We start from the raw sequence: 27,599 nt of genomic DNA on the forward strand, positions 1-27,599 counted from the left end.
CACACACACACGCACACACACACACACACACACACACACACAAACTACTTACATGCAAATCGAGAAACCTTGGACACCTACGGTCCACAAGACGCTCAAACTAGGCTGGAAATGGGAAACCTGCGCCAAACGACAGAGCGCTACCCGCCAGCAACACTACTTCCTACACAGACACCTCAGGAATCAGGTACCATCGCCCAGTGTCAGATACAAACGTCCCATCAACAATCCACAGGCACGTAGAACAGTAGAGCAAAATGGCCGCTGAATGGTGAAGGTAATGATTTACGAAATCCACAACCGGCTCCTCAGATACGACAGGGAAGTTGCACGCCAACAATACCTCTACTTAGAAGCAACCAACCCACAGTGGACAACAGACTTAAAACGAGCCATTGACATCAGTCAAAAAAAAAACAAGACAAGAAAAGACGAATCCTACAAGAAACACTCGCCAAACTAACCCACCAAAACGACAGCCAAAGATGAGACACTTGGATAATGAAATAAAAGAAAGTTTGTGGAAAAGCTCAGCAGGTCTGGCAGCATCGGTGAAGAAAAAATCAGAGTTAACGTTCCTCAGAAGCGTCACGGGACCCGAAACATTAACTCTGATATTTTCTTCACAGATGCTGCCAGACAGGCTGAACTTTTGCAGCAACTTTGTTTTTGTTCATGAGTTACAGCATCTGCAGTTCTTTCGGTTTTTACTTGGATAAGAAACGTGTCGCAGAGAAAACTAACAGACACAGAAAAAATTGTATTAATACGTGGATTTAATTACAACCACAGAGATGCTAACAAGACAGAATTCCGAGCCGCACTAGAATCCACACTGAAGACCAACAGCATCAATGAGGAAACAAAACAAGCTATAAGACAGACAGTGGTCCCCACACTCTCAGCCCATCAGAAAGGAAGGCCCTGGAAGGACTTGAAAAAAGACAAAAACGTCATAATCCGAACAGCCGACAAGGGGCTCAAGACAGTAATTCTCAAAAAACGAGACAACATCACTAAAGCACAGATGCTAAGTACATACTGACAAGAGGAAACAGACCCCACACCGCAACTGGAAAGGAAAATCATCTCCACGCTAAAGAGTCTCAAACAGACTGGAAAAATCAACAAAGCAGTCGAACCTAAAAACGAAACCTGAAGGGACAAACACCCCTCTGAGTCTATGGCCTCTCAAAGGTACACAAACCTGAAGTACCCCTTAGACCCATAGTCTCTCTTCCAGGCACACCAATGCACAGATTAGCCAAGGAATTACAACTGAGACGAAAGTACCTCGTCAACAACTCAAACCCACTCAATCCACTTAGCCTCGGATTTCCTCAAAATCCTCAAAGACATCAGAATAGATGAGAACGAGACGACGGTATCCTTCGAGGTTACCGTCCTATTCACATTGATGGACATACCACGAGCAAGAGAAACACGAGCAACACTATTGAAGGAACCAGACCTGAATAACACCATCTCCACAGACAACGTGCTGAAATTACTGAACCTGTGCCTCACGAACCACTTTAACTTTAATGGCCAGATCTTCAAACAAATCAATGGGAATCACCCATCTCTGGACTGAAAGCAGAAACAGTGATGCAGAGACGAGAAAACATGGGCCTTCCACGTGTCCAACCCTAACTATGGACCCGATACGTGGATTATACTTTTGTCATCATCAAATGGACTGAACTAGAAGAAACACACCAACTTATAAACAGCATTTTCACCGGCATCAAATTCACCAGAAATGAAGAAACTGAGGAACTGGAAAAGAACCATAACAGGTGTCTTATATAGACCACCTGGTAGCAGCTCAGAAGTGCTACACTGTATAGATGCAGAAATCAGGCAGTAATATGCAAATGTAGAGTAAAATTAATGGGGGATTACAAGCTTAATATAGACTAGGAGAGACTGACAAGCATTACCAGAAAGGTTATGGATTTCTAGAATGCAAACTGGATACTTTGCTGTACAATGTCTTGAATGCGACAAGGGGACATGCACTGCTGGATGTAATAATGAACAATGTGTCTGATTTAAAGACTGACCTTGATGTTCGTAAGCTTTTGCCAAATCGCAATCATAACATGAACGAGTTTCATGTAGTGTTTGTAAGAGATAAGCGTTGAATTTAAGTGAGGCAGACTTTAATGGGATGACGCAAACCGGGAAAGTTTGCCGCTAATAGGTAAACAACTGAAGAACAGTGGAGGGTGTTCAAAGAAAGAGCCGAGGCCCACTGTGAGACTGTTTACAGTCACTGCACAGATACTGGGAAGTGACTTGTTGAGTCCAGGGTTGTTGTGAGACTGTTTACAATTATCAGATAGTTACTGTGAGGTTTGTAAATGAGGCCTGGTAGAATTTCAGACTGTTTCCACTAATAGCATAGTGACTGGTAGGTGTGTAAAGAGACCAGATATCTGTGAGACGGTTCACAGTCACGGTTCGGTAACTGCGTGGCTTGAAGCTGAAGCCAACACAACTGTGAGACACTTTACAGTCACCGTATTGTTATTGAGTGGTGTGTACATGAGGCCAGGCTCACAGTGAGACTGTTCAAAATCAGCATTTCGTTACTGTGATGTGTGTAGACGAGGCCAGGCTCAGGACAAGACTGTTTTCATTCATCGTATAGATCTTGGTAAGTCTGCATTTGAGGCCAGGATCACTGTGAGACTGTTTACATTCATCATATAGTTACTGGGAGGTGTGTAGATGCAGTAAGGCTCAACGTGACACTATTCACATTGACCTTTTAGTTACTGGGAGGTGTGTAGATGATTCCAGATTCACTTCGAGATTGTTTCCAGTTATGTATAGTTACTGTGAGGTGTATCGATGAGACCAGGATATCTGAGTCTGTTTACAGTCACTGTATAATTACTGGGAACTGTGTCGATTCTGTCAGTCTCGTTGTGAGACTGTTTACAATACCATAAATACTGGGAGAAGTGTTGATGAGGCCAGGGTCTGTGTGAGTCATTTTACAGACTCCGTATAGTTAGTAGAAACTGTGTAGTTACTGTTATTCATTTTGTTGGAAGTGGATATTGCTGGCTGTGCCAGCAATTATTGCCTGTCCCTCGTTGCTCTTGAGAAGGTGGTGGGATGCATCTATCTTGAAACACTGCAGTCCATCTGCTGTGGGTTAGCCCACAATGCCACAGGACAGGGAATTCGAGGATTTTGCCCCCGTGCCAGGACAAAAAAAGGATGATATATTTCCAAGTCGGGATGGTGAGTGGCTTCGAGGTTACATTGAAGGGGGCCGTATCCCCATATTTCTGCTGCTTGTGTCCTTCTAGATGGAAGTGGTCATGGGTATAGAAGGTGCTGTCTGAGGATCTTTGGTGAATTTCTGCAGAGCATCCTGTAGGTAGTACACACTGCAGCTCCTGAGTGTCGTTGGTGGAGTGAGTCAATGCTCGTGGATATATTGCGAATTAAGTGGGCTGCTTCATCCCGGATGGTTTCAAGCTTTTTGAGTGTTGCTGGATCTGCACACATCCAGGCAACTGGTGAGTATTCTATCACACTCCTGATTTGTGCCTTATAGATGGTGGACAGGCTTAGAGTCTTCAGGAAATGAGTTACTTGCTGCAGAATTCCTCGCCTATGAGCTGCTTGCGTTGCCACTGTGTTTATGTGGTGAGTCCAGTTGAGTTTATCGTCAATGATGACCCCCAGGATGTTGAAAGTGGAGGATTCAGTGGTGGAAACACGACTGAATGTCCAGGGGTAGCGGTCAGCTTGTCTCTATGCTCATGGTTATCTCCTGGCATTTGTGTGGAGCGAACGTTACTTGTCACTTGTCAGATGAAGTTAGGTTATTGCCGACATCTTATGGCGTTTGAACATGGACTACTTCAGTATCTGAAGAGTCATAAATGATGCTGAAAATTATGCAACCATCGGCGAACATCTCCACTTCTGGCCTTATGGAAGGGAATTGATGAAGCAGCTAAAGATTGTTGGGTCCAGGAACTTACTCTGTGGAACTCCTGCAGAGACGTCCTATAGCTGAGATGACGGACCTCCAATAGCCTGAAAGAAAATTCCTATATGCCAGGTAAGATTCCAACCACAGACCAAGCTTTAGTGTGCCCCTGGTGCCCACTGATTCCAATTTTGCCTGGGCTCCTTGATTCCACACTCGGTCGAATGGAGCCTTGATGTCAAGGGCTTTGACTCTCATTTCTGTAAATTAGCACTTTCGTCCATATTTGAACAAAGGCTACAATGAGGTCAGGAGCTGGCTGTCCCTGGCATTACTCAAACTGGGCGTCACTGAGCAGGTTACTGTTGAGCATGCGCTGCTTGAAAGTACTGTGTCTCATCGAGAACCTGGCCTCATCTACACACCTGGCAGTAAATAATACAGTGACAATAAAGAGTGAGCCTGGCCTCATCTTTACACCTCGCAGTAAATAACAAGATGACTGTAAAGAGTGAGACTGGCCGCATCTACAAAGCCCTCAACACTATATAATTATTCTAAATAGTCCAGCAGTGATCCTAGCCTCATATACAGACCTCCCAGTGACAATATGGTGAATTTAAACATTTTCACAGTGAGTCTGGTGTCATCAACATACGTCCCAGCAATATTTGGCTGAATATAAATAGTCCCACATTGGCATGGCTTCATCTACATTCCTCCCAGAAACCATACAGTGACTGTCAACTGTCTCCGGGTGAGCCTGGTCCCATCTCCAACATTCCCGCGAATGGTACAGTGATTTTAAACACACACAATTACTTCAAGGTTGTCACGTCGGCTGCGGTGGAGAAGGCAGCGTCCAGGCTCCTTTGCCTAGGTTAGTCCTCTTCACCTGCTTCTTTATTTCTTCTCTTTTTTTTTCTTTTTTCTGTTTTCTTTTTTCTTTATTTTCTTTCCTTTTTTCCTTCTTCACCTGCTTCCTTCTCAAACTTATACAGAGAGCTCTGCAGTAGGAAGGTGGCTTCAATGAGCTCTCGAGCGGCAGCGACATCTTCATGGGTAGCATGCTTACAGATCCAGTTGGACGGTGAATTCTGGAACAGAATTCTCGCTTCCGCATGGAGTTTGGCTCTGGGGGCAGCATGGCGTGGGCTGGTGTCGTGTAGAGCGGGGAATTTTGAGGTGCATGGCGTAGGTTGGAGTCTCATGAAATGGGAACATTGGTAGCGGCATAGCGTAGGTTGGTGTAATGCGGAGTTGCACTGTAGCAGCAGAGAAGTAAAGTTGAACTAAGGAGTTCAACTTCAATGATCCCGGCCTCATTGACATTCCTCACGGTAACTATAAGGCAGAAATTAGTCTTTTGGGAGCTCCGCTCCCTCCCCATTGTGGATAAAAACCTGGTCATCAGGTGTGACGCACTCTCTCTCTGCTGCTGTATGTGGCGCAGGTCTGTCCCATCCCCAAAACTACACTGTTTCAGTCACCCGAGCCATCTTCCTTTTCATCTGGAGGCCAAAGATGGACCGAATCTGCAGGGAATCCATGTACAAAATTCTGGATCAGACTGGAGTGAAGAACAAACGAATGTTGCTCTGATCCTGATAGCCAACTTTCTGTGCAGCTGCACCAAGCTGCACGTAGACCCTCGGTACACAAATACCAATTCTCACTACTTACTGAGGCACTACCTGACCCCGGTGTTGCAAAGGATTGGAGTGGCCTTACTGCTATGGAACAGTCCAAGTAGTTGGACCGTTCTGTGTCTCCAGTCCTTCATCGAGACATTTGCAAGGAAAAACACCTTTGACTACAAGTCCATCAGGAAGCGGTCAGCATGCAGCTTCCTCTTGACCCTATGGGAACGAGCAGAGGGTGGATCCCCTCGCGTAGATCCCTGAGCAGACTGTCAAAGTCATTTGGCAGAATGCCTCATCACCAGAACATTCTAACAAGCACCAATACATCACTTGGCTGGTAATGAGAAGTGCACTGCCTGTGAAAACGTTTATCTATGCCCACTCAGCCTGCATCACCGCATGCTGTCCTCACAGTGGCTGTTGGGGAGGGGCGTGGTATCGGAGTGGAGGTGGACACTGCCACACGTCTCCTTCTGGAATTTGCCTTTGCAAAGGAAGTCTGGATTAACATGCAATTGTTTTTGTTCGGGTTGTCCCAACCAGCTCCGTAACATGGAAGTATGTGCTCTATTGTCTGTTCCTTGGGGTGCACACTGAGGCAATCATCGACTGCACCTGGAGAACCATTTACTCAGTGAAAGACGTTCTGTGGTCTGCCCGAACCTTGTTGCTATTCCAGAACAAGGAGGTGTCCCTGGCCGTGTACTGCACACTGGCACATTCCATGGTCCAGGACTACGTGCTGAGGGACACACTAAAGCTTGGGGAAGCTGCCGCTAAGGCACAGTCGGGAAAGACCACCATCTGAGGTCTTCCTGCTGAAGGTAAACGGGGATCCGTTCAGTTTTCGGACCTTCACTGTGTCTCAAATATATGTAAATATTAGTGTTGGGTGTGTGCAAGAGATCATTGGTTTTGTGTATAGTCAAACTCCAAAGTTTAGTGAGTGTACTTGATATGCAACTATGCAGAACCAAACTGTTTTTTTGTCACTGTGCACGTACAACGAGATTTTTTTTTATGAATGAACTATATTTTTTGAAATAAAAAACAAACGAGTGTCACCGTTGAACTGGATTAACATGCAATTGTTTTTTTGACGTTGTCCCAAGCAGCTCCGTGACATGGAAGTCTGTGCTCTGTCGTCTGTTCACCGGAAACTTACCGGGAGTTTTGTAGATGAAGCCAGGAGCACTGTCAGACTGTTTAAATTCACCAAGAAGTTACTCGGAGGTATGTAGATGAAGCCAGGCTGGCTGTGAGACTGTTTACTGTCAGCGTTACTGGGAGGCATGTAGATGGGCTTGGACAGTATTATGAAGATGACTGCATCGGGGATGTTGTAAACACTACGGAAGGAGGTGGGTTTAAAACAAAACAGGAATCAAATTAGGCTGTCGGGATGTTTTGATATTTTTGCGCTGTATCGTTCTTTATAAAATTACTCGGGGGGGTGGTGTTATAGAAATACTGGGCTGAGGGCTAAATAAACACTGTGTTGGTCGTTTAAAATACAATGGTGTGTTATATAAAAACTGAATTGTGTGCAAGAATAACATCCTGGGGGAGGCGGGTGGTAGTGTATAAATAGTGGGCTGGGGTTTATATAAACACTGGGGGATAAATAAATACTGGGCTGGCGGGGCCATATAAATATTGGAATAAGGCTTTTTATTGTTGTGTTTTTTCTGCATGTGTGAGGCACTGTTAAAAAAAAAAACACCATGTGCAAATAACTTTATCAACATACCATCAGGAAAAGCACCCATGTGACCAAAAGACCCAGTATCAAACAGGGCCCCGAGGCGCAAAGCCAATGTCAACAAAAGTCATGGGGAGAGCAGGGATCAAATCTAAACAGAGTTTGAGGTGGAAATAAAGCACCATGATCATTCTAAGTACCAGCTGGAGGCTGCAGCCTTGAAGTCACTCTTCCAAGAGAGACAATTTTTTTTTCTGTGCTTTGCGACTCGGAGAGGAATTACAGGAGGAACGGAACACTTCAGTTGGTTCAGGACGAAACTGTATGGTATTCGCTTCAGGGTGGGAATGATGATAATCCCAACCCGGGCGCACCTCGGCCATATTTGAATGGAGGTTCCCTGTGTCCACCTATATCAGCCTCCAACAAACCCAACGGAACAAACAAAAAAAGAAATTGAAAATCGAACAACATATATAAGGGTAATATACAAGTAACTGGTCTATAAACCAGGTGTTTTGAAAAGTGAGACGAACAAACGGGACAATTTGAAACTCTCGAGTCAGCAATGAGAAGGCGTATCTCCTGGAGTGCCAGAGTATTGCAATTTGCTTTTCTGATATTCCTTACACGTAGAGGGACTGGAACGGGAATTTAGCGAAATCCAGGCCCCTACACCAACCAATTTCCTTCTCCCTGTGACCGACCCGAGAAAGAGAATGACCAGGAATAAAACTAAGTTTTGACCCCAATCATTGGTCCGTCCGCTCAAGTAAGAGCGTCTGGGTGAACGCGTTGTTGGATTAACAAATGGATCTAAGTTTTTGAATAGAACATTGCCAGGCAACAATTCTAATGAATACAATTTTTGGAAGAAGAAAATTTAAGATATGTATAAATGATAATTTGCAAATAACACTTAATATTAATAATAATAACAATAATAATGCAAACAGTAATACCTTAATCCTTTTGCTATCGAACTTCAGATAAAACATGAAGCTGATTATTGAAACCGTGTTGCTGGCTTACACACGTGAAGTGTAGGAGTGAGCTGCAGGGACCCATCGTTCAGTGGAAAGAGACATCTTGTGTACAATGTAACCGAAGCCAGTCGCGGTTCCGTCGAGGTCACAATATTAATGTGGACGCTACCTTCTCGGACTTATTGAGGAACACAAAAGCCTAAGTATTCACACAGTCCTCCAGCAAAGGCCAATTTTCGTCTGTGCACAGGTAAGTACAACGAGGTGATTAATTCTACAACTAATCAAACGTTGATGCATGCAGATCCGAGACGTTGCGAGACGCCTCCCAGATCCTTTACCCCCAGCCTCCACAAATTCATGGTTTAATTTTACTTGCTGAACGGAAGTCAAGTCCAAATTCGTTGACAATTGCACAGAGTTTCAAATCACACTCATATTAACATGGAAAGAGCCTGAAAGTCCCGTTGAGCGTCCTGTCAGAAAAGAAGGACACAAGGGAGGGATAGTTATGTGAAGCACGGGTAACGTATTGTATGGAAAGTTCATCATGAATCGGTACCGGTGGTTTTGAATCTCTCAGGTAGTCAGTTACCAACATGGCGTCCAGAACGTTTACCTCACATTTATAATGAATTGATAAAGATGTTATTCAGTGAAGAGGTTTACACAATCAGAGAGAAAGAAAGAAATTGAGAATGCAGAAGATTGATCGATGATGCTGCAGACATTTGCGGTTCACAATTTCTGTAGCTAATGGTCTGGACAGCAGTGTTATAAGTGACTGAATAACTTAATTCACTTCTCAAGTGAATGCTATGGTAGGTATAATAAAAGATGAACGAAACTTAGTAGTCAGGTCAGAACATTAATTAAAAACTGTGATTACAGGCGATTAATGAAAGTGAGGACTGAATTTTGTGTATTAGAAGGAATGGAATAGGTTTGTGCTCGGGGTATCTTTTACGTGAATAGAAGACAAACCATTATATTTTATAACAGGTAGAATTTTTTTTTTTGAGTGATCTAAACTACAATCTTAATGAGTGTGGTTTCCTTATGCAGTAGAAAAGGGGAGATTTGTGGGGGAAGCAATTGAAAAATGCCAACAGATTGATAAAACATCTTTGTCCCGATCCTTTCGACACAACTGGACAAACCACATGCCGTTTTGATTCCAGCGGTAATGAGACATTTAACCAGTAATGAGACATTAAACTGTACTCTCGAAGTTTCAAATATCACTGGAGAGAGAGAGAGAGAAAAAAAAAAACTGGAGTTGAATATACAGGCAAGGGAATATAATGCATGTCAACAGCTTTAATGGATAATCGTTATCGTAACATGTCTAGTCCCATCACCGATGCAACATTTTGCATTTACGCTCAAATGCCCATGTGCCGAGGAACAATGGAATTGATTAACATCAGGAAAAGGGAATTTATGACTTTTGTCGAAACTAACTCAGAGAAACGGTTATATCTTTTCGCAATTCGCAAAAATGTGATGTTCATAAGCCTCGTGAAAGGGATATTCGAAATAAATAAAAGGGATTTTCAGAAAGGCACACAGGTTACATGTTAAGGTTTAGTTAGCGAATTAAGACAGATATCATGTTAAAAATGCAGTAACATTCTTGGTGCGATGACGTCTGGAATTGGGGAAGTAATATATGCACGGTGGAAAGGTTTAGTATTACTTCAAATCTTGCTATTATTGTTTTGTGGAGTTGATGTATATTTCTATCTCGTTTCGACATTGGCTCATCAACACGTGCGCCACTTGAAATTAGAATTAGTTCTGTTCATACATGATAATTTTATAACTAGTACGTTGTCTTATTTCACAATAATAATGTCTTTATTGGCATGTTTATTATTCTGTTTCCGTTTCGAGCATGTTTTTTACTTTGTACATGATTATTAATTTTATGTATTATTTACTGACAATTTTTTCTGTAATTCATTGATTCATTATAGTTTGTGTATGTCTGTACCACATAATGAAATGGCACATTTTCGAAATTTGCATAGTGTAGCAACCAAACTCAGAAATAAACGAAATGGTGGGAAATAACGAGTTATACTCGGATCTATTCATCACATTTAAAATGGTGAATGAAGAGGAAGGTCTGTCATCCTGTAAAGTCCAGAAATTTAACGACTGCTCGTGGATTGAAATAAATGGAATAACTTGTAAAGGAACAAGGACAAGAAATTGTACAGGCAATTAAAAGTAATTATCATGCCTCTGAAAGAATGAATCCAAGATATGTGAGCAAAAGTACCTCAGCACTTGCTTGAGAACTGGCTGCTTTATGCAATATGAACAAATGATTGCACTGAAGAAGAATTTAAGGAGTTACTTGCAAGAAGCTGCGTTTTCAAACAGATAATCCTCTGCCGAATGTGACTGAGGTGAGAGTGACAGCCCTTAAAATCCAGGCTACATTCCATCGAGTGTGGCATCAAGAAGCTCTGGCAAAACTGGAATCGATGGGTATCCAGTTGTAAACTCTCCACTGGCTGGCTTCTTCTCTGGTAAATAGGAGGATGGTCATGGTTATTGCAAGTCAGTCACCTCAGCTCCAGGACATTTCTGCGGGGTTTCCTCAGGGTAGCGTCCGAGACGCAACTATCTTCAGCTACTTTAGCAATGGCCTTCCCTCCATCATAAGTCAGAAGTCGGGATGCTCGCCGATGACTGCACAATGACCACCCCAGCACTTGTCAGGGTGCGGCTCCAACGGCACTCAAGAAGACAGACAGCAACGAGGGCAAAGCACCCACTTAATTGGCACTACATACACATGCATCTCCGCCCTCCCCCACCAACACTGAGTCGCAGCACTCTATGCTATCTACAACGTGCCATTCGGAAATTCATCAAAGCACCCCAGCCAGCACGTTCCTAACCGACGACCATTTTCATCCAGAAAGACAAGGCCAGCAAACTTAAGGGAACACCACCGTCTTCAAGTTCTTCTCCAAACACTCACCATTCTGATTTGAAAATATATCGCCGTTCCTTCACGTTTCCTGTGTCAGAATCCTGGAATGCCCTCCAACATGGCACTTTGGTCAAGCTACAGCAGGTGGACAGCAACTGTTCAAAAACGGCTTTCAGGAGGGCGACGAAGAATGGGTCATGAGCGTTAGCCAACCAGCGATGCCCGCATCCGACAAATGAAATTAAAAACACGTGAAGAAGGAGGGACGTTACTTCTGATGAGCATACAAGTTGTTCACTTGAGTACGCTGAAAGAGTAATTAATAGTTTGAATGAAAGAATTTAAATGATCATCAAGATTATATCTTCAGAGGCGCAAAGGACGGAAATCTGCATGACATTTCATCTCCAGAACTTTTGGACAGCAGAACGCTGGAGAACAACGTTGTCCAAGGAACCATCAATGGGCACTAAGACGCAGTTATTGTTGGTTGGAATCATAGCTAAACTCCTCCATTAATCGGGTAATAAGTAAATTGGGTAATGAGGCTTAACTTGCTGACTTGAGGAGTCTCCGATTAGTTGTTACATGCAATAAGCTTAAGTAATTGTCCCAGGATTTGATTGTCTGTGAAATTTCTGGTGAAGTCGCCAAGTTAACGGTTGCTTGTGGTAATTTACCTGAAACGATTGTTTTTGGAGTAAACTTGTAGTAATTGGATCTGTGTTGACCATGTCAACAACGAGGTTTTTGATTTAGATTGTTAACCTGGGCCAATCAGGAAAGCTTTGGCTGATCAGTAAAACTGGGAGATCATCTTTTTGTTCACATAGGTATGGGCCCCACGGGCTCTGCTTGCGACGAGCTCCTTAGTTACATGGGTGTCTTTACTGGTTTGGAATGTTGATAAAGTTATTTGCACGGCTGGTGTTTTCTTGTCTCACACCGGCACATGCACTGCACGGGTGCTGGGGGAAAATAAAAGCACTACTGCTCTGTGGCAGTAGCCACAGCCAGTGTCCTGTGCAGTAGAAAATAAGGGGAGACTTGGTGACGGGACCTGACCTCTGCACAGTTATTTCGAAACTGTTCAGAGACAATGATAAACTGTTATACAGGAATTGAAACTAATTTGCTATTCCCAGGATGTAACATAAGCATGCTGTTTTCTGGGAGAGAGGAGATAATGATACTTGATAACGTGCTGCCTCGCGACAAATAGTTAAATAAGATTGTCTATAGAAGGAATGTCCTGAGGTAAAGGGGTTAATTGCAGCAACCGCCGCACTTCAAACAGACACCTCATGCCGAATGTAAGATAAAACAGGGAGCTTCTTCTGATATGAAAGCAAGTTCCAGGCTTCATGGATCCAGAACAACAATCTATAAAGTGGACAAATGTATCGAAAGGATCATCAATAATTTCACATCATGAACTCTAAGGACAGAAATTTGTGTAAGAATTAAACTTCAGGACTCTTCAGTTGCAGAGTTTCAGAGAATAACAGTGTATAAGAATCTAAGAGCGGGCACATCCAGAGGCAAGCACTATTTGTTCGAACCAATTTGGTAAGAGCCTTGTTGCGTGATCACGCTTAAATTGCTGAGTGGAGGAGTCAATAAAGATGTGCAATAAAGATGAAATAATTGTCTCAGTGTTTGATCATAGAATCCCTACAGTGTTAAGGTAGCTTTTAATTTGCACACACGAAATTGCTTCAGGCCTTATCGGGAGAAGGTGGATGAACTGGGTGAAGAAACCTATCAACCATGATTGAATGGTGGAGCAGACCGGATGGGACAACTTTCCTAATTCTGTTCCTATATCTTGTGTGCTAATTGTTGTCTAGTCAGGGAACTCTTCCCAGTGTCTTCCTTCACTTCTTACGATCCGACTTCCATTTGCCTGATTAGGACTCGATGAAGACTACTGTCTGGAGACCTTCATAAAAGATGATGGTACAAGATCCTCAAAATAATAAATTCCTGTACCTGCAACCCAGTAAAAAGCCGATTCGCAAAGCTCTGAATGTTACACCATATTTCTTGGCAGGTTATTATTTCTTTGTAACCCTTTGGTGAGTGCCTGTAGGATTGTCGTGCATTACGTCAGATAACTATTTTCCCTTTTCTACCTCGATTTAAGAACTGTAGAACCCCTAGAGTGTGGAAACAGGCTCTTCTCCCCAAGAAGTCCACACCGAACCTCAGAGCATCCTATCCAGACACATCCCGCATAACCCACCTAAACTGCACATCCCTGAACACTACGGGCAATGTAGCATGGCCAATCCACCTAATCTGCACATCCTTGGACTGTAGGAGGAAACCAGAGCACCCGGAGGAAACCCACGCATACAAACTCCACACAGACAGTCGCCCGACGCTGGAATTGAACACGAGTCCCTGGCGCTGTGAGGCAGCAGTGCTAACCACTGAGCCAGCGCGCCTCCAGCAAGTTTGTTTGAAGGTTTATTTTCGCTCATTCACAAAACAAATTCTTTGTTTGGAAACGTCAAACTGAGAACAGGATACATTTGGCACTACATAAATTATTGACGACACTGCAATGTGTATTGTGACTACTGTGACTTTCTTGATTCTTCTATTTTACTTTCTCATGTTAGGATTTTACATGTGATCGTTGAGAAACGAGATTGCATGTTGCACAGCAATTACCAGGAAAACCCTTTTTTTGAAGGGACACCAATACCCACATTTGTAATGTCGTTCATTCTCTCCCTCCCCCGTTCCATTCAAAGTAACCTCATAGTTGAATGGAGCACTGAGTTACTTTGTGCCCAACATCTCACAGGAATCATACATTTACTGCAAGAAAAACCATCTTCAGAGATGAAAAGATATGTGAGCTGCCATTTTAGTAGGAGTTATATGAAATATCGCAAAATCCTGATTTGTAAAGAATTTTATCGGTGATGGGTTCACTTTTTTTGTCATTTAGAAAAATGATTTAGATGAGCATTTTGGAGGAATGGGTCGTGAGTTTGCAGATGACACCCAGATTGCTAGTCTTGTAGACAGTGAAGAAGGTTATTGATGATTCGAAAGAGAACTTGATGACTTGGGTCAGATGGAGGTTAATTTGCATAAACACGAAGTTTGTATTTTGGTAAAACAAACAACGGCAAGACTTATTCAATGAAAAGTTGGGCCTTGGGTTGTGTTGTACGACAAAGAGTCTTCAGTGATCAGGTCCATAATTCTTTGAAATTTGCATCCCATGTAGATAGAGTGGGTTAAGAATGCGTTTAGCACGCTTGCCTTCATTGCTCAGACCATTGAGTACAGTAGTTGGGACATTATTTTGATGTTGTGCAGGACCTTGGTGAGGCCTCTCCTGGAGGACTGTTTAAAGTCTTTGTCGCCCTGTGATAGGTCGGACATCACCAGGTGTAGACGGTTCAGAAGAGATTTTCTAGGATGTTGCCTGGAATGGAGTTGTTTGAGTTCTAAGGAGACACTGGACCAGCTGGAAATCTTTTTCAATGCAGCTTGGAAGATTGAAAGTTGACCTTACAGAGGTTTATAAAATCATGAGGGATACAGATAACGCGAATGGTAGGTGTCTTTTTTTTCCATAGTATGGGAGATTTCAAGACTGAGGGGAATATTTTTTAACGTGAGAGGAGAAAGATTTAAGAAAAGGCATGTGGGTATTATCTTTTACACAGAGAGCGGTTCTTGTGTCAAATGAATTTCCAGAGGAAGTGATGGATGATTATACAGTTACAATGTATCAAAGGCATTTAGGGAAGTGCATGAATAGGAACGTTTTGAAGGGAAATGGGCGGCGCTTAGGGACGTGGGACTAGCTTAGTTTGGGATTATGGTCGGCATGGATTAGTTGGACAAAACAGTCTATTTCTGCGTGGAATAAATATATGACTACATGATGGTGGTTACAAGATCCTGTTCTAATCAACTAAGAGCAAACGTTCACTGATAATTGTGTTTGCATGAAAAATAAAATGGGTGAGCAACCTTAACTACCCTTCGTCAACCAAGAGCCCCTGCATTCGCACATTTGGTATTCCCACAAGAACTGCAACAGTTAAACAAGACAGCAAACTACAATTTGATTTGGGCAGCAAGGGTAGGGCATTAAATATTGACTGAAGCACTGTCTCAGAATTCCTCCCCTTGAATCAAATAAAAATATAAGATCATAGAGCAGATTTTTTTTTTTTCTGAGTGCGAACAAAACAGCTGATCAGATCTTCTGCCATGTTACTGCGAACTGGAAATATGTTTCACAGTGTAAGCACATTGGGTTAGGACATGTACGACTGAGATGATGAAAGAGTTTTCAAACAGTGACTATTGCCTTCTGTGGCATAGAATCAATTAAGGTCAAAACATTGGATAAGTTCAGGAAGTAGATGTGTGTATTTCTGAGGGCTACAGGGGTGAAAGGTTATTGGGAGAATGCGGGAAAAAGTACTGCAGTGATCTGATCATTCTTATATTGGATATTTCCATGAGTCTATGGTTCATATGTGCACTCATCAGTGAATGTTTAAGGCATCATACAGATGTGTACTGTCAGATAATTTAAAGATATTGTAGGCTACAGCTGTTCAATGAACTAATTTTTAATCAGTATCATGCGATAACCAGGATAGCAAGATAGGATATTTACTTTAGGGTTTGTTTTACTTGTTTGATGTTTCTGTGGATGACGTTTCAATGTGTAATTTTGTCGGAGAGTGGGGTCCCTTTCCTGCAACACGAACGCACAATATGCAGTTTCCAAGTGTGAGACAGTAACATCTTTGATTGTTTTTCCAGACAAAAATAAACTTGACCATTGTTAGAACCTGGTGCAATTGATTTAAGTAGATGTAGTGGATTAATTTATTTATGTGTTATATTGGCATGGTTTGAGAATTCGATAGTTGGCAGGAAATAGCCAGTGGTGTTAAGGAGTTAATTTTTTTAGTTTGGTGGTCGAGATCGAATGGGGGTCAACAGAATCAGTCCTGGGACCACAAACATTTACAATCTATGTTAATGATTTGGACGAAGGAAGCACTTCTGCCAAATTTTTAAATGCCATTGCTAAAGCCAGATTTTTTTTAAATCAACTTAGTACATGAATTTGAAAATATTATCTTTGAATAGGTATGCTATCTGCAAAATTCAAACAAAAAATCTTAAATAACTGAAAGTAACACACGCATCAAATGTCCAGTTGAAAATATAAGAAATATCTGTGTAAAGCATTTTTTTTTTTAACAGCCAGACGGGCGAAGAGACTTCCATTGTGGATAACGATGTGAAATTAAGGCTCAGCTACAAAGAGAATCATTTAAAATGCATTTGCCTTGTCCACGTGTTTTTCAATTAATCAAAGAATTTGTTTCAATAGAGATTTCACTACATTGTTCAGCCCTTCTCTGAATTTGTTCTGGGTTACTGCGTAAATACATGGGTTCAGGAAACAACTCAACAACTTGAGGATATTTCCTGTCTCAGTCGCGATGTATTCAGGGTTGTTCAACTCACCTCGGTAATAATTAGGGTTTGACAGTCTAGTAATGGCCAAACTCGTAGAATGTGTCAACCAAAGCAATATGAAACTAATTGATACTGAGAACAATAAAATGATGGACTTCTTCCGGTTTTCCGTCTCTGAATTGCTATGATTCTTATTTCTGTGACCCTTAAGTCCAATGCGAGTCCTATTCGCCATGACTATACGGTGGATAGTTAAAGAATTAAACAAGAACATTAGGACGAATGGAAGCCAAGCAATCCAGGCACTGTAAAACCAGACAAACGCTACCCCTGGAGATGAAGCAAAGAAATTTACACTTGATTGGCAGCCCCACTGGATTTTGTTGATGATTTGCGCTGGTTCATATGCAAACAAGACCGGTATATTCTTTAACACGATCAAGACTGAGATGACTGTTAATACCGTGGTTGCAGTTCTTTTGGTGCAATATTTTGCTTTAAACCTCTGGCTGCAGATCACCACAAATCTGTCAAATGTGAACGAAACTGTGAACCAAACGGTTAAATCGAGACTCATGACAATCACATATAGAATGAGCTTGCACACAGGTGTGTGGGACAGGAAGGAAAATGGAAAGTGATAACTCAAAATGTGATATACTATAATGCTATTGATAATGACTAATAGATCCGCTGTTGCCATGGCCACCATGTAAGCTGAGATGCACTTGGAAAGGCCACAATTTCTTCATAAGAGAATAAAAACCGTTATCATGTTCGCCGTAAGAGAGGCAAAGAAGGTAAGTAATATTGCAATGCACGTTTGAAATAGAGGTGAAGGTACTTATTAAGAGCATTTGAACACATTCTGAATGATTTAAAAATAGAAAATTTACCCAAACGTTTAATATGTTGCTGCAGTCATCATTCCATACGGTATTGCCAGACTGTCTAAAAATCAACAATTTTTGATGCAGGCAACACTTATAGTATATCATTATTACAGGAGTTGTGTTTTCAGATAAAGTGAAACAAAAAAAACAGTTAGTGTCCAAACACGTTTCTTGATATTGTTCTGGCAACACAATCACGAGGAAATATACAATATGTCGCATTAACAAGGAGAAACTAAAATCTACTAAAAGCAAACAAGTGAGAATGACTTACCTGGAAGACAAGCAGCTGCGAGAAATGGATAGTAAATCTCTTTCAACAGCAAAACCGGTGGTTTTCTCATTTATGAGAATGAATCATTTCTGTCCGTGTTGAAGGTCTCTGACTGTTGTATGAGCAGGTTACGGAAAGCCAGTCTGTACTTATACATGCATCAGATCTCCAGAGAGTTAAATATATCAAATCATCACTCACATTTGTTACAATCTCATCGATTTTTTTTTTTTTTGCACAATACACTAAATGAAATAGGACCTGACCCTGACGTCATACATTTAACTTTGATTGTCTTCCCTGTTGTTTGGACCTTGATGTCATGCACATTACTTAATTTCTGAAATTAGACAGTTGTCCTTTGTCTAAAATAAGCCTGACTCATGAATCGGTTTCAATTTTTTGTTTGTCATTAATTCCTGTATCTGCAGTACTCTGCTCCACCTAACTGCCAGTAGCTGCAACTGTAACATATATGGTTGCTCATCACATTCTATCAATTATACAATTTCTTAAATTGCATACTCAGTCACGATTACTGGATAAGGGAACTCTAATAGATTGATTACCATCTGTGAGATTCACTTTATTTCTTTTTCTGCAGCCCTCTTAATTTCTCATGCCCTCTGCCACTGACAAATTCTAGACAAGCTAGAAATCCACTGTAGTTCATCTACAGGCCTAGGTATGAACACAGAGCCCTAGATGAATTTTATGTTTTCTCCTAGAAAACAGAGCGGCATGTATCATCTTCAAACAAGCTATTAATGCGAAAGTGTCTGGAGGAGAATTAAGTATCAACACCAACACTATGAACGTTGTAACAGAAAAACTAATTGTTCTAAAGGAAGATTTGCTTTCTGGTACTGATGATTTGCATCCTGAGATCATAAAATAAGGAGCTACAGAGAGGGTAGATACATTGGTTTTAATTTTATAAAAAATAAATTCTTGAATTCCGGAGATGTACCAGAGGATTCTAAAACGACCATTGTGTCATCCTATTTAAAAACAGGGAACGAAGCAAAATAAGTTGTTAAATATAAGGCGATCTGCTGAACACCTCTTGTAGAAGAAAAAACAGAATCAACAGCAATGATTGAATAGCAGAGGAGACTCGATGGGCGAAGTGGCCGAGTTTCCGCTCCTTTGTCTTGTGGTCTTGTGGCATCATGGTCAAAATGCCTTCGACATTTTGAGGATGTCTGAACCATAATGGAAAAAAGGGAAACAGTCGAAGCATTGCATTTAGACTTTGAGAAAGCATTTCATAAGGGAGCTCACAAAAGGTTGAGACATTAGAGACCACGGTGTTAAAAATTTTATGTGGCATGGTTTGAGAATTCGATATTTGGCAGGAAATAACGAATAGTGTTAAGGAGTTGTTTTTTTGGGTTGGTGGTCGATATAATGGGATTCAGATTAATCAGTGCTGGGAACACAAACCTACAGAAAATCTATGTTAATGATTTAGAGGAAGGAAGCGAATGTGCTTTTGACAAATTTTCAGATGACAGTCTAAAAGGTGAAAAGGCAAATTCCAAATGGGATACAATCAAGTTACAGAGAGGTATTGATGGATTAAGTGAGTGAGAAAATTTTCCACAATGAAAATTTTTTTAAAAAGTGGGAAAATGAGAAGTTGTTCATTTTCAAATGGAAATCAAGGAAACAAAACATTATTTACCTGAAGACCACAAGACAAAGGAGCAGAAATTAGGCCATTCGGCCCAGCGAGTCTCCTCCACCATTCAATCACGGCTGATAAGTTTCTCAACCCCATTGTACTGCCTCCTCCCTGTAACTTTTAATCTCTTCAAAAAACAAGAACTTACCTATCCACGTCTTAATGACTCAATGACTTTGCATCCACAGTCTTCTGTGGCAGTGAATTCTACAGATTCACCACTCTCTCGCTGAAGAAGTTTCGCCTTATCTCTGATCGAAAAGGTGTGCCCTTTACTCTAAGGCTGTGCCCTCGTGTCCTCAACTCTCCTACTATTGGAAACATTTTCCCAACGTTCACTCTGTCCAGGCCATTCAGTACTCTGCAAATTTCAACCAGATGCCCCCTCATCCTGCTAAACTCCATCGAGCAGAGATCCAGAGTCCTCAAATTTTCCTCATATAGATCAGAGATCACAGATCATAGAATCCCTAAAGTGTGGAAACAGGCCCTTTGGCCCATCAAGTCCACACCGACACATCCTCCTATAACCCACCTAATCTCCACATCCCTGAACACTAAAGGCAATTTAGCATGTTAAGCTTTACATTTCTGGGACCGTTCTCATGAACCTCCAAAGCCAGTGTATCCTTCCTGAGATATGGGGCCCAAAGCTGCTCAAAATATTCCAAATGTGGCCTGGCCAGTGTCTTATAGAGCCTCAGAAGTACATCCATGCTTTTATATTCAAGTTCTCTCAAAATAAATGCCAACATTGCATTTGCCTTCCTAATTACTGACTCAACCTACAAGGTTACCTTGAGAAAATCCCGGACAAGAACTTTCAAGTCTCTTTGCACTTCAGACTTCTGAATTTTCTCCCCATTTAGAAAATGTTCCATGCTTCTGTTCTTCTCACCAAAGTGCATGACCTCTCACTTTCCCACGTTGTACTCCATACTTCACACTTTCCCACGTTAAACTCCATCTTGTACTCGTTGTACTTCATTATTTGAATGAGGAAAACCCACAGAAAGCTGTAACACAGAAATACTTAAATGTGCTTATGCATAAAACACAGAAGTGAGCAAGGAGTTGCAAAATGTAATCAGGAAATCGAGTTGAATTGTGGCCCATATTTCAAAGCGGTTGATTCAGAAGAGTGTGGAACAAGTACTACAAGGTGGTGGTGCTGGAATACTGTGAGCAGTTTCTGTCTCCTTATTAAAGGAAATCTATCATTCCTTTGGAGGAATTCAGAGAATGTTCAGCTACACGATCCCCAGTGTGGGTGGATTGTAATATGAACAAAGGCTAAACAGGCTGGGAATCTACTGTTTGGAGTTTAGAATTATGAGAGGTGATCTCATTGAAACATGAGGAATTCTGAAGGGACTTGACCAGGTAAATGCTGAGAGAATGTTTACCCTCATCGGAGAATCTACGATTAAAGGATATAGTGTCAGAATAAAGGCTAGTCAATTTAAGATGGAGATAAGGTAGAATTTCTTCTCCCAGGGGATTGTTGTCTTTGGAACTCCTTGCCACAGAGAGCTGTGGGGACAGAGTCCATGTGTATATTTAAATCTGAGATAGGCCAGTTCTTGATCAGTAGAGGAATCACGTGTTACAGGGAAAAGGCAGAAATGTGGATGTGAGGAATGTTGGAGCGACCATGTTCCTGTTGGATGTCAGAACAGGCTCTAGAGGCAGTATGGTCTATTATTCATATTTCTGATAGTCTTTTGTCCTTAATATGTACGGATCATAGCCTTCAAATCATTGTCATAAATGTTTGGTCGATCTGTCCATTGCTGGACAGAGAATTATTTTTGTTTTGTTTCAGCAGCATGAGCTGGTTGACTCATATTTTATGGAGCATCTCTGCAATCATTATGATTTCAAAGAACGCATTAGTGACTGCAATTAATTCTATGGATTTCCTCTATAACTCCACCTTTACCACACGTCTCTTCCCCCATCAGTGTTGACCCTCCACTTCCAAAAAACATTTATTTCAGTGAAAACTTTTACCGTAAATATTCGTTTTCTGTTTTTGGGACTTTAACTTCGAAAGTTTTTGAAAGGTTGAATCAACTTCTCGTGTCTGTTAAACGCAAAATGATTAACTGTTTTCGCAGCTTGTCCCATACTTTTAAACTGAAAGTTATAACTTCATGACAGCTGAAAAAAAAAATAGGAGTCTCGGAAAACGCTTGATGCTCTCCCTTTTTTGCTCATCTTTCTCCATCTGAACGAATTAATCACCCATGCTTTTTCTGATTGGACCATGTTGAAATCGCTTATTAGTGCATATTTCGATCTGATGTCAGCATTTCCTCTTCTGTTGCTTCCTGGCTATTCGTTTCACATTATTCGTTTTATCACATTTCCACTCTGACTCCACGATAAATGATCATACCTTATCAATTTCGACTCAGTCATCGTTACCAATACATGCATAATCTAAACTTAATGCTGATTCCCCAGTTCTTGGTCGTAATTTTAGGTATCATTTCACAATTCCCTCTCAGCATCCACAAGTCGCTTGCATCTGTTTGTTGTTTCTGTCCTTAAATTGCTGCCCTGGATTCGACAACATATAACAATGTCAACTGATAAATGTTTTGTAGACGCTGCATAAATCTTCTACCACAAAACACCGCACGGCATTTACTCCAACACCATTCGCTTCACACAAATTTCTGAACTTCCATATTGTACCATGACTGCACCAAGGCATTTGAAACAAAGCAACTTGCCTTATATTCGACACATAACCTTTTTTCAGTTGGATCTTTGCCTCATGCCCAAACTGAGAGCCCGTACAATGGTTTTCCAGTCTGCAGCTTTAACATTCTACATTCTAAACGGGGTTTAATGTTCATTATTTTAAAATTACTGCTTCCAATTTTTAGTTTCACCCAACAAGCCTCAGTACAGAAATAGCGATGTGAAAACATACAGACTTGAAACTGGAATAATCGAAGTTTTTGTGGAAATCTACAGGACGAGGATGTCATATCCATGCCAGTTCCATCAAAAGGGGAACGTGCTATTGGTCTATGGATTGGCGACATTAGTGGTGAGCAGGGGGCATGGTCATGGCTAATACGTACACCAATTTTACACTAAACACACTGAAAATGTCTGCTATAGCAGCGCATCAATGTCCCTGACGTGGATGTGATGAGAAGTAGATAATTACAGTGCCACAGTTTGAGTTCTACCTGATTTGCTCCCAAGTTCAATCGGGATAGAACATGTAGAATGGCGCCATTAACCTTTGACACACTATAGGAAGTCAAACTACCTCTGTGTACGAGATCTTAAAGGTTGGAAACTGACTCTGTATCGAATCTGGATTAGTACAACCCGCCCTTATCCTGCCATATCAATCAGTGTCAAAAATAATGTCCTCTGAGAAGGCATGCGGCTTTCCAGAAGAAAGGATTTGTCCATCTTCTATTCTTGTTATTGAAAACAAAAGAAAATGGCGTTCTGTTTCTATTTATCAAGCCGGAGATCGACTTTCCTTTCCTACTACTTTCAAGAATTGTATTTGCGAATCATCGGATCCTCCTGTAACATCGTACCATTCAGCCCTGACAGTTTCTTTTCATACCTGCTGCCAATATGCGTTACTTCACACTTCTATGTATTAAAATGCATCTACCCTGTGGTCTGCCATTTTTTTCTTTCCATTTCCACTTCCTTGAATGCAATTAACTGTCCTCCTGAAGATTTACAACGTTTGCACTATCCATAAAATATTAAAATATGCCCTATTGCTGGTCTTGTGAATTTGGCTGGCAATATCTGAGAGCTTGGGAGAGAGTGGAGACTGAACACAATATTGGAGCAATATTTATTCACCATAAACTCTGCACTGAATCTTGATTGAGTGGGGTTTGATTCGTACAATGCTCCATTTGGTCTCAGTCACGTGTGAGCTGATATAAAGAATTATCACTCCTGAGAGACGTGCACAGTTAAAGATTTTTTTTGCACTCACCATCAACATATATCAAATAATTATCCCAGCCCCTATGGAGCATTGCCATCGACTCTTCTCCAGTCTGAACAACAAACATCATCACCACATCTTGATTTCTGACTCTTCAACAGTTTTCTCTTCAGGTTGCTGCTGTCCCTTCACATCCAACAGCTTAAAATTTACTCAAGAGTCAATTTGTGTCACATTTTATCAAAAACCCTTTGAAACTTTATTGACACGACATTCACGTGATCTTCATCAGCCCACTCTGAAATACATGGGGTGATCTAATTAATTGCAAGGGATACAGACAATCGGAGAAAGAGGAGATATTTCATCCCATCCTGTATCTACATATTCAATTTCGTCCGACTTCCTCAATTTTCCGCTGCCAGGAGGATGACACTGTTCCATAAAACCCCAAGGAATCAGAGCAGGAATAGACTGTTTGGTCACTTGAGTCTGCTCTGCCATTCAGTTGGATCATAACTCATCCGACATTCTCCATATCAGCATTTCTACCCTTTCCCCTTCTCCCGTGGTTGTGCTACAGTTCGTGGACAATTGAATATGATCGAAGTACATTATCAGCTCTGTCGTTACAGGATTTGAGAAGTTTCCATGTGAAATAAAGTGGCATCCTGGAACTGGATAAAACAATTCTTAGGCTACAGTTACAGTCTTGTGTGAATTTCTGGAATCTACATCATTCGACGATGTGATGGCACTGGACGCCTTGAGAGACCATGTGCCATGACGGTGTTTGGGCTTTATTCATGTGGAGAGATCAATATTCCAGGATTTTTTTTTTCCATGGACAAGAGTTCACTCGGGGGAGATGATTGAGCAGTACACGATTATGTGAGGCATAGATGGGACAGACTGGACGGAACATTTCCAATTGGTGAAGAGATCAGTGACCGAGGTGGGGCTTAGGATGATGATGCAGTTAAGGTGAGGGGCAGGAAGTTTATAGGACATGCGAGTTAAAGGAATCACCCAATCGACGATGGGAATCTTGAAGTCACACCAATTAAGAAGAATTTAGATGTGAACTTACGATGACAATGCATAGAAATCATTGGGCCAACTGCTGGAAAATCGAATTAAAATACTTCGGTAGTTTGCTTTTGACTGGTGCAGACTCGATGGACCCGAGTGCTGTTTCCTGTGCTGTTGATTTCTCTATCTGTATAATGACACAATTATACCAGAGCAATAGTTCTTGAATGCCGACTGGAGTTCAAGTCTTATTACTCCAAAATAAGAATTTTGCACATTGCACCATGTGATGATGAATGCAAAGCTGCCGGAAAAAAAAAAAAGAGCTGTTTTGGAGTCATGTCCTACGATATCTTTGTCCGCTCCTGAGAATAAATTCCAATCGAAAGTGCGATAAAACATCCACCATGGTGCATTGGCGTTTATTAAGCATAAAATGTTGGCAGCTTGGGCTGGATGCGAAAATGCAGCCTGAGGCACGGAAAATGTAAACTTCCACAATAACAACAAAAATAAAGTTGCTGGAAAATCTCAACAGGTCTTGCAGAATCTGTAAAGGAAAAAAAAAGTTACCGTTTCGGGTTGGGTGAACCTTCCTTAGAACTGATGGTAGCTGAGAAAACGTCAGTTTATTTGCAGGAAAAAAGGGAGAAGGATGGGGTAGGGAGTAAACGATAGGAAAGACTCTAAAGAGAGAGAAGAGCAGTTGGATAGACAAAGAGTTGATAAAGATCAGGATGGGAGGGTGAATAGTTGTTAATGGGGACTAATGGTGACTAACAACAGGTGGTGTGTAATGGCAGGCTATGTGGGAATAAGGCCTGGATTGTGGGGGAGGGGGCTAGGACATGGGAGAGTTTAGGCCTTAAATTATTGTACTTGCTATTGAGTCCACAGGGCTGCAGGGTCCCCAATTGGAAAATGAGGTGTTGGTCTTGCAGCTTGCATTGAGCTTCGCTGGAACATTGCAGCAAGCCAGAGACAGAGATTATGGCCCGGGAAAAGGGTAGTGCGTCAAAGTGGCAGGCAACGGGTAGCTCAGTGTCTTTTTTTGCGAGCAGAACGTAGATGTTCTGCGAAGCAGTCACCCAGTCTATGCTTCGTTTCCCCAGTGTAGAGGAGACCACATTGTAGAGCAGCGAATGCAGCAGACGAGATTCTGGGATGTTCAGGTAAAGTGTTCATTCACCTGGATGGTATGTTTGAGCTCTTGGATACTGGGGAAGGAGGAGGTAAATGGGCAGGTGTTACACCTTCGCCAGTTACAGAGGAATGTCCCGTAGGGCTGTGGGGGGTGTTGGGGGTGAAGGAAGTGTGGACAAGGGTATCTCAGAGGTAACAGTCCCTGCAGAAGGTGGACCAGGGAGGGGAGAGGAATATGTGTCTGGTGGCGGCATCTTGCTGGAGGTGGTGGAAATGGTATCTGATGATCTTCTAGATGTGGATGCTGGTGGGATGGTAGATGAGGTCAAGGGGAACCCTACTGCTGTTGTGGGAGGGAAGAGAAAGGGTCAGGGCGGAAGTGCAGGAGATGGGTCGGACCTGGTTGAAGGTGCAGTCGACAACGTAGCTAGAGAATCCTCGGTTGAGGAAGAAGGTGAAAATTTCAGAAGCTCCCTTGTCGAATTTGGCATCATCTGAACATATACAACGGAGACAGAGGAACTGAGATAATGGGATGGAGTCTTTACTGGAAGTCGGGAGTGAGGGTGTATAGTCCAGGTAGAAGTGGGAGTCAGTGGGTTTGAAGTGAATATTAGTGGCCAGTCTATTCCCAAAAAATGGAAACAGAAATATCAAGGAAGGTATGGAAGGAGTCAGAGATAGACCAGGTGAAAGTGAGGTCAGGGTGGAAATTGGTGGCGAAATTGATGAACTTTTCCAATTTCAGAAGAGGGAGGGAAGCAGCACCAATGATATCATCGAATTGTCGGCGCAAGAGTTGTCGGTGGAGGCTTGAATAGGACTGGAACAAGGAATGTTCCACGTACTCCATGAAGAGACAGGCATAACTAGGGCCCATGCCGGTATCTTTGGCCACCCCTCTGACCCGAAGCAAATGAGAGGAGTTAAAAGAGAAGTGTAGAGGGTGAGCATGAGCTCGGCCAAGCAGAGGAGGGTGGTGGTGAGCGGCGATGGTTCAGGTTTTTGCTCCAGGAAGAAGCGGAGAGCCCTAAGACCCTCCTGGTGGACATGTAAAGGGATTGCACGTCCATGGTAAAGAGAAGGCAGCTGGAACTGGCTAACTGGGAGTTTTGAAATTAGCGTAAGGTGTCAGAGGAATCATGGATGTATGTGGGCAGTGATTGGACCAATGGAGAGAAGACTGAGTCAAGGTAGGAAAAGATGAGTTCTGTGGGGCAGGAGGAGGCTGAAACAATGGGTCTGCCCGGACAGTCCTTTTTGTGGAATTTTCGGAGGAGGTAGAAGCAAGCTGTTCGGGGCTGGGGCCTATCAGCTTGGAAGCAGAGGGAGGAGATCACCGGATGAAACAAGATCAGTTACAGGAGTAGATACAATGGCCTGATGTGCCATGGTGGGTTCATGGTCCCGGGGAAGGTAGAAGGAGGTATCTGAGCGTTGGCGCTCAGCCTCTGCAGGGTAGAGGTCAGGACGCAGACTCCAACCCTTCAGGCTTCATGACAAAGCCAGGATTAGATCTGAGTGCATGGAGTGCAGTCAGTTCGGAGGGAGATAGGTTGGAGGGGAGCAGAGAAATTCAGGCAATTAATATTACATCGACAGTTCTCAATGAACAGATGGAGTGCACCTCTATCCTCACCTTAACGAATTTCGGGCACCACATGACACCGAGCTCTTCTTCCGCCGCGAGTTCTGAGGAAGGGTCACCGGACCCGAAACGTTAAGACTCTTTTCCAGACCTACTGAGCTTTTCCAGCAACTTTGTTTTTGTTTCTTCTTCCGCCGTCTTCGTCTCCATGCTCGTTTCTTTGGACAAGAGTCCTCTCCCCGTCCCACAGACCCACGGGAATACAATTGTAATAGAATCACGGATGTCACTATTTACATGCGTCCTGGAGATCATTTTA

This window comes from Rhincodon typus, chromosome 49 (assembly GCF_021869965.1).
Source record: "Rhincodon typus isolate 14 chromosome 49, sRhiTyp1.1, whole genome shotgun sequence".
Taxonomy (NCBI): domain Eukaryota; kingdom Metazoa; phylum Chordata; class Chondrichthyes; order Orectolobiformes; family Rhincodontidae; genus Rhincodon; species Rhincodon typus.